A 9194-nucleotide genomic window follows, 5' to 3' on the forward strand; every position below is an offset into this window, starting at 1 on the left:
ATGCCAAACGTGACTAAAACGCTGCTCGTTTATAGGCGTTTTTCGTTTTTGACTATTTAACCACTTGTCCACCGGAGAACGTCCTATGAAGTCCTCGATTTTGTGCGGTGATATCTGAATGATGGGTGCAGCTACAGGCATCATTCAGATATCGCCGTCTTCAGCCGCCGATTCTGTGCACGATAAGAACGATCAAAGCGGCGGTTCCACCGCTTGATCGTTCTTATAGGCAGCGGGAGGGGACGTGCCCCCCCCCTTCTGCCGCCATCCGGTGCTTCTCCGGGCTCTCCCGTGCCATCGGGGGGCCCGGAGAGCGAATCGGTCGGCGCTGCCTGGAAAGCATAGAGATGACTGGTGACCAGATGGTCACCAGTCATCTCTATGACCGCCGGAGGCCCGGGCGCGACGTTATGACGTCACGCCCGGTACCCGGAAGTAAACAAAGCCGCAATTGCGGCTGTCGGCATGTGATCGGTGAATTGTTTTTCACCGATTTCATGCTTTTAAGCCTGGAGGAGAGATGTGGGGTCTTATTGACCCCACATCTCTCCATAAAGAGGACCTGTCACACTGATTCCTATTACAAGGGATGTTTACATTCCTTGTAATAGGAATAAAAGTGATCAAAAAAAATGTATAAAAAAAAAAAGTGTAAAAAAATTAAGTAAAATAAAAATAAAATTAGACATTTTGTTTTTCAAACCGCCCCTGTCCCCGTTATCTCGCGCGCAGAAGCGAACACGCATGCAAGTCCCGCCCACACATGTAAACACCGTTCAAACCCCACATGTGAGGTATCGTCGCGTGCGTTAGAGCGTGTGCAACAATTCTAGCACTAGACCTCCTCTAACTCGAAAATAGTAACCTGTAAAAAAAATGTTAAAACATCACCTATGGAGATTTTTAAGTACCGAAGTTTGGCGCCATTCCACGAGTGTGCGCAATTTTAAAGCGTGACATGTTAGATATCTATTTACTCGGCGGAACATCATCTTTCACATCATACAAAAAAATTGGGCTAACTTTACTGTTTTGTTATTTTTTTAATTCATCAAACCGTTTTTTTTCCCCAAAAAAAGGCGTTTGAAAAATTATTGCGCAAATACCGTGCGAGAAAAAAAGTTGCAATGACCGCTATTTTATTCCCTATGGTATCTGCTAAAATTATATATATATATATATATATATATATATATATATATATATATATATATATATATATATATATATATATATATATATATATATATATATATATATATATATAATGTTTGGGGGTTCTGATTAATTTTCTAGCAATAAAATTTAGATTTTTACATGAAGGAGAGAAGTGCCAAAATAGGCCCGGTGGACAAGTGGTTAAAAAAAAAATGGATTTTTTTTTTTAAACGCTTCTAAATGCAAACGCGGCAAAACGCCGCATGTAAATACGGCAAAACAGACGTTTTCATTGTGGGTTACTATCGGTCAAGCTAAATAGTTCCGGAGCACTTGTAAAAACGTCCCGTGTCCCAAACCGCTGTGCCGCGCTGAGAGCAGTCTAATGATATGCTTACACACCGGAATCACACACCTACACATGCTATACACACATACAGAATGTAAACACCGCAGTCATGTCATGTTTAACAGCAACTTCTTTATTAAGCAATTTAACATGACGAGAAACATGACGAAAAACCAGACAGCCATATCATCGGCGTGCTTACAACAGCGCACATCTGTTTGCTAGCGATATTCCCAGCCCCCCCGACAAGGACATGCTGTTGTAGAGAGAACATCTTTAATATAGAAAACACAGAGACGCGTATTGAAAGAACTGTAATCATAGGCGTGTCACATTTGTAGTGTGTAATAAAAATCTATAGGGCCCATTTACATTCTGTACTTATAAAATGTGTGTCTTTTTAATATATACCGTTTCTTGTGCCTTACTCTGTGCATTTTCACGTGCGATTCTTAGGAAGGAGGTGACCAAACTTTTTGCATGCAGCTGCAATTGTTAAGGCGCAGGTAAATGCAATTTTTACATGCAGTGTAATTCATACCAATGGAAGACATGTCTCCAGTGGCTCAATCCTTCCTGGTTAGAGTTGCAGCGACTGGATTTGTGCAAGGCAGCCAATTGGTGACGCTATAGTACAGGGTTTGACAAATTTGCTTGGAATCTAGGAGCCAGCTAAAAAAGTTAGGAGCCAGAAAACGCGCCCCGTCCCGACGAGCTTGTGCGCAAAAGCGAACACATACGTGAGCAGCGCCCGCATATGTAAACAGTGTTCAAATCACACATGTGAGGTATCACCGCGATTGGTAGAGCGAGAGCAATAATTCTAGCTCTAGACCTCCTCTGTAACTCAAAACATGCAACCTGTAGATTTTTTTAAACGTCGCCTATGAAGATTTTAAAGGGTAAAAGTTTGTCGGCATTCCACGAGCGGATGCAATTTTAAAGCGTGACATGTTGGGTATGAATTTACTCGGCGCAACATTATCTTTCATAATATAAAAAAAAATGGGGATAACTTTACTGTTGTCTTATTTTTTAATTAAAAAAAGTGTAATTTTTTCCCAAAAAAGTGCGCTTGTAAGACTGCTGTGCAAATACGGCATGACAGAAAGTATTACAACGATCGCCATTTTATTCTCTAGGGTGTTAGGATAAAAAATATATATAATGTTTGGGGGTTCTAATTAGAGGGAAGAAGATGGCAGTGAAAATAGTGAAAAATTACATTAGAATTGCTGTTTAACTTGTAATGCTTAACGTGTAATACCAACGGCCACCACCAGATGGCGCCAGCTCACATCTAGTGGTAATAACTTGTAATACCAACGGCTCACCACCAGATGGCGCCAGCCCCCCTTCCAAGCCAAGTCGCCAGGACCCAATTTCTAGTCGCCATGGCGACCTGGCGCCCGGGATTTGTCGAGCCCTGCGTATAGTAGCATGTAAATTCCACCACTTGCTGTGGCTGTGACCTGAAGGAAATGGATCAGGCAACTGGAAAGGTTAGGGTGTTGGTGCCGCTTATACCGCTGTGTTTAAATAACAGAGGAGGGGTCTAGAAGAGAGTTCTCTTTAGAGCTACTTTAAGGTACAGTGGAACCTCGGATTACGAGCATAATTCGTTCCAGGAGAATGCTCGTTATCCAAAGCACTCGCATATCGAAGCGAGTTTCCTCATAGAAGTCAATGGAAACGAAAATAATTTGTTCCGCATTGACTTCAATGGCATGCAAAACCGCAAAGATGCTCGTCTTTCAAAATGCTCGTTAACCGCGTTACTCGTAAACCAAAGTTCCACTGTATATCCAAAGCCAAAACTTTTTCTTTTTTTTGGATAGAGTAGAAAATTATTAAAAACCCTGTCAAGCTTTTTTTTTTGCTGTCTGTGTGTAGACACAACAGGAAGTCAGAAGGATGCAAACTCACATGACTAATGCCGCGTACACACGATCGGAAATTCCTGCTTTTGGTCAGGAATTCCTACCGTTTGTAGGCTCCATCTGTCGGAATTTCCACCAAGAAAAATTTAAGAGCTGGTTCTCAAATTTTCCGACAAGAAAAGTTCCTGGAGGAAATTCCGATTGTCTGTATGCAATTCCGACGCGCAGAAAAAACCACACTCATGCTCGGAATCAGTTTGAGGCATGCTCGGAATAGTTGAACTTTATTTTTCTCGGCTCGTTATAGTGTTGTACGTCACCGTGTTCTTGACGGTCACAATTTGGTGTGACCGTGTGTATGCAACACAAGTTTGAGCCAACATTCAGTCGGAAAAAAATCCATGGTTTTCTTGTCGGAATTTCCAATCGTTTGTACGCGGAATAAGACCTTCGTGACTTAGACAGTAGCGTATCACTAGACCCTCTGCTACTACTTCCACTTGCTTCTCTGCAAAAGGGGCAACGTTTTGACAAAGACCTTCATGACTAAGACCAAGACCTTCATGACTTAGACCTTCATAACCAAGACACATAGCTAGATGATCAAGATCTTCCAGACAGGGATGGTAACACATAGCTAGATCCTCTCCTACTACTTTCACTTGTTTCTCTAAAACGGGGTCATAGCTATGACTACAACCTTCTTGATTTAGACTGTAGCACATAGCTAGACCCTCTTTTACTACTTCCACTTGTTTCTCTCTAACGGGGGCATAGTTATGACGAAGATCTTTATGGCTAAGGCTGTAGCACATAGTTAGGCCCTCTCCTACTACTTCCTCTTGGTTCTCTGCAAATGGGGCGTAGATATAACTAAGACAAGACCTTCATGACCAAGACACAAAGCTAGATGACGAAGATCCCAATGACTGGGATGGTCGCATAGTTAGATCTTCTCCTACTACTTCCACTTGTTTCTCTGCAATATGACCATAGTTGTGACTACAACCTTCATGTCTAAGACTGTAGAACATAGCTAGACCCTCTCTGAATTGTTTCTCTCCAATAGGGGGCATAGTTATGACAAAGACCTTCATGGCTAAGGCATAGCTAGACCCTCTCATATTGCTTCCACATGCTTCTCTGCAATAGGGGGAAGAGTTATGACTAAAGCGTTCATGGCTAAGATGAAGATCTTCATGACTTAGAACTTCACCACTAAGACTGTAGCACATACCTAGACCCTTCCCTACTATTTCCACTTGTTTCTCTCCAATAGAAGCATAATTATGGCTATTAGCTAGATTCAGAAAGAGTTAAGCCGGCGTATCAGTAGATACGCCGTCGTAACTCTGAATCTGCGCCGTCGTATATTTAAGTGTATTCTCAAAATGAGATACACTTAAATCTAGCTAAGATACGACGGCCTGCGCCATCGTATCTTAGCTGTCTATTTCGGCCGGCTGCTAGGGGCGTGAACGCTGATTTACGCCTAGAATGCGTAAATCAGCGAGATACGCCTATTCACGAACGTACGCTTGCCCGTCGCAGTAAAGATACACCGTTTACGTAAGGCGTTTTCAGGCGTAAAGTTAGTCCAACAAAAAGCTGGCCTAGCCAATGTTAAGTATGGACATCAGTCCCGCGTTGAATTTTGAATTTTTTTACGTAAGTCGTCCATGAATGGGGCTGGGCGTAATTTACGTTCACATCAAAACCAATAAGTCTTTGCGGCGTAATTTGGAGCATGCGCACTGGGATATGTCCACGGACGGCGCATGCGCCGTTCGTAAAAAACGTCAATCACGTCGAGTCACAGTTCATTTGCATAAAACACGCCCACCTCTTTTTACAATTTGAATTTGGCACGCTTAGCCCAGCACATTTACGCTACGCCGCCGTAATTTATGATGCAAGTGCTTTGTGAATACAGCACTTGCCTCTCTAACTTACGGCGGCATAGCGTAAATACGATACGCTACGCCGGCTCAAACATACGCCGCCCTACGTGAATCCAGCTATAAGACTTTTATGGCTAAGATCTTTTTAACTTTTTAGACCTTCGTGACTAAGCCCTTATTGGAGAAAAACATGGAACCAGTAAGAGAGGGTCTGGCTGTGAGCAATGTATGGCTGTGTGAGTTTGTAGTTCTTGCAAATAAAGCTTGTTGTGTATCAAAAAAATAAAAAAAAATAGGGTATCTGGATATACAGGGAGGAAATCGATCTCAGTACTGTAGGTATGCACCCATATCCAGTGGTTGACCTGTAAGACTACCCAGAGCAGTAATATCTTTATGTATGTTTACAGGAAGTCAGAGGAAAGCTCTTCGAAGTGAGAGAATCTTCACTGTGAAAAATTTCTCCGAAGACTACGCTTCACCACCTGTTCTGGTGACCATTCAAAACTCTGGATTTTCCTTCACCTTCAGTCCCGCTGACAATGATCACCAGGTCAAATAGAAAGGGTGACTTCTAAGGCTGCATTCACACCTAGGCGTTTTTACGCCCGACACCCCACGCTATTGCAGCCTGCAATACGCTGGCGGGGTGATTTAACATTGTCGGCTATGGAGATGGTTCACATCTCCACGCCGAACGCCTGAAGCTCAAAACAAGTCCCAGACCCTTTTTTCCAGGCAGCTTCGGCGTTCGGCATAGCCGACAATGTGAAATCACCCCTCCGGCGTATTGTAGGCTAAAAAACGCAGCGTTTTGTCGCGGCAAATCGCGGTACAATACGCTGTGTTCAGGTGTGAATGCAGCCTTAGTGGGGGGTCATGGACCAAAAATAAATAAATAAAAAGATTACAAACTTTTCCCTACTGTATCCAAAGCAAATACTGAGTAAAGTGAAGAAATGTAAATGGGGGTCCTTGTAGAACCTAATTTTCAATTTTTAAAGCATTAAGGGGATATACTTTTAAATCTAACCCCCCCCCCTCCCCCCTTCGAATAGTTATCAAAATACATTATATAAAATAAAAAACTTTAAAAGAGCCATAAAAGTCACTCAGGCCCGGATTCAGAAAGAATCGCGTATCTTTCTGCGGGCGTAGTGCATCTCATATGCGCTACGCCGCCGTAACTAAGTCAGGCGAGTACCGTATTCAGAAACAATTTGCGTCCTTAGTTACGGCGGCATAGCGTATATGGGCCGGCATAAGCCCGCGTAATTCAAAGTAGGTTGGCAGTGGGCGTGTTTTATTAAAACGAACCGTGACCCCATGCAAATGAGGGGGCCGAACGAACGGCGCATGCGTGCGCATGCTCAGAGTCACGTCGCAAATACTCCCCAAGATACGTCGGCTCAATGCTTAGTCGGCGTGAATGTAACTTACGCCCAGCCCCATTCACGTACGAGTTACGCAAACAACGTGTGTACAGGGCTTAAGGGGCGTGTTTACAAGAAGCGGGTTAAGTTGGGAACATTCCACTACTTAAATCTGGTGGCTTTGCCCTCATCTTATAGAGCCGTCATAATGGGAGGCGGGTGCCGATGTATGCAAATGAGAATAAAAAAAAGAAAAGAGGCAAAATATCTGACAATTATTGGTCACTCATACCAGTGAATTATTAAGGGGTTCCTCGTTTGCCTATAAAAATATACTCCATATATGCACTTTCATAAGTAGTGCAGGAACTACTTTGGAAAATCGGTGCAGAGCCGTAAAATCTGTGATGCACTGATTGGAACAGTGTCATTGCCTCCAATAGGCTGCGAATTGTCAGGCGATTTGATCTCTCAAATGGCTCCAATGTGAACCTAGGCTTAAAGGGGCCCAGTAGAACCCGAGCTCCATAGAACCCCCCACTCAGCAGATCCCCAGCCTATTAGTACCCTCATTTTGCAGATCCTTAGCCTATTAGTACCCTAATTTTGCAGATACCCAGCTTAAAAAGTACCCTCATTTTGCAGATACCCAGCTTATTAGTACCTTTGTTCAGTAGATTCCCTGCCCAGTAGTACCCCCAGCTCTGCTGATCGACTGCTCAGTAGTAACCTCCAGCTCTGCTGATCCCCCCACTCAGTAGTAACCCCCAACTCTGCTGATCCCCCCACTCAGTAGTAAACCCCCAACCCTGCTGATCCCCCCACTCAGTAGTAAACCCCCAACCCTGCTGATCCCCCCACTAAGTAGTAAACCCCCAACTCTGCTGATCCCCAACTCAGTAGTGACCCCCAACTCTGTTAATCCTCTTTTCTCTCCAATCCTTGCTCACCTCCCGCTATATTGCTCTCACGCTGTTCATCAGGGCACGTTATATATCAAATGTGACATCTGCTAGTTTCTCCTGCTTTGGTCCCCCAGCTCTGCTGATCCTCTGCTGCTCACCTTCTGCTATAGCGTTTCCATGCTGCACACCACGGGGTAGATCCACGTACCTCCGCGCATCTTTCCGCCGGGCGCAGCGTATCTAAGATACACTACGCCGCCGTAACTTTTTTTTTCTTCGAATCCTCAAAGAACTTGCGCCGTAAGTTATGGCGGCGTAGTGTATCTTTGGCGGCGTAATGGCGCGGCTTTTAAATCTCTGTGATGGGGGCGTGTTTTATGTAAATACGTCGTGACCCGACGTAAACAACGTTTTTTTTTAACTGCGCATGCGCCGTGCGTGGGGGTATCCCAGTGCGCATGCTCAAAATGAAACCAGAACAAGCCAATGTTTAAGACGGTGATGTCATTCTACGCAAATCCCTATTCGCGAACGACTTACGCAAACAACGTAAAAAATTCAAAATGCGAGGCGGGAACGACGGCCAATATCAATAGATACGCCGGCGTAAATCTTTCGTGGATCTGGCCCCACGTGTGTAGTCTTCTACTTGCACCAATCTGGACCCAACTCACCTTCCTGCTGCTCCGTGCTACACACCAGACCAGACATGAACCGAAAATGTGACTGCTGATGACGTCTTTATGATTCGCTTGTTGGTTTCCCAATGCGTCCTGGGATATCTCATACCTGCAATACCTCCAAAACAAAGAAAAGCTCATGCTAAATAAAAGCCCCTTAAAAGTTTCAGGTGCTGCCAGCCAGATTTGTCATAGACTTCTATGGAGGCTTTGGAAGCACCAAGAACGCGATATGGGGGTGTAACGGAACTATGTATTCTGCCTGGACATCTATAATAATCCTACAGTGGGACATTACTGACAGTTCATTGCAGAAGATACTGGACACATTACAAGTGGTTTATTTTGTCCTGACTAGGTCAATAGGACAATGACCCTTCAATGCTTAGCTCAGGCTATTGAAATGATAAGTGGAGCCGGCTTGTGAAATACCTTGTTATTGTGTTCTGCAGGTTAATAGCTGTTGTCAGAGACGGGACGTCTCTAGGAGATAATTACCTCCACTAAATGACTTTTAGAATGTGATTGAAGTTCATTATATGTGTGGGGAATTGCAGACGAGACGCCTAGTCACCTCGTCAGGCTAAATGATAGATAATTGGCTCATGTTAATTATTCTGATGGCAAGGGGGTGGGATGTTCCAAATTCTGTATAAAAGTGTGCTGTGTACTTGAAAATAAAGAGTCTTACTTGACCCTTCAAAACGTAGCCCCGTCTCGTTCTTGAAAGGGCATTCTATTGGATTGTTATTCTGCTATTTTAAAGCTGAACCTGACTCTCTCTCTGGACCTCGTGGGTGGGGATATACCGGCGGTACTTGCATATCGCAACTTGCCAGGGAAAAGGACGTCTCCAACGGCTGATACCCTCTCACTACCTGGGTAGCCGTTACAGGGGGTATCAATTTCGAAGCAAAGCAAAAGAAACACAACGTGTGAACAGGACTG

Source organism: Rana temporaria, chromosome 10 (genome assembly GCF_905171775.1).
Source record: "Rana temporaria chromosome 10, aRanTem1.1, whole genome shotgun sequence".
NCBI lineage: Eukaryota > Metazoa > Chordata > Amphibia > Anura > Ranidae > Rana > Rana temporaria.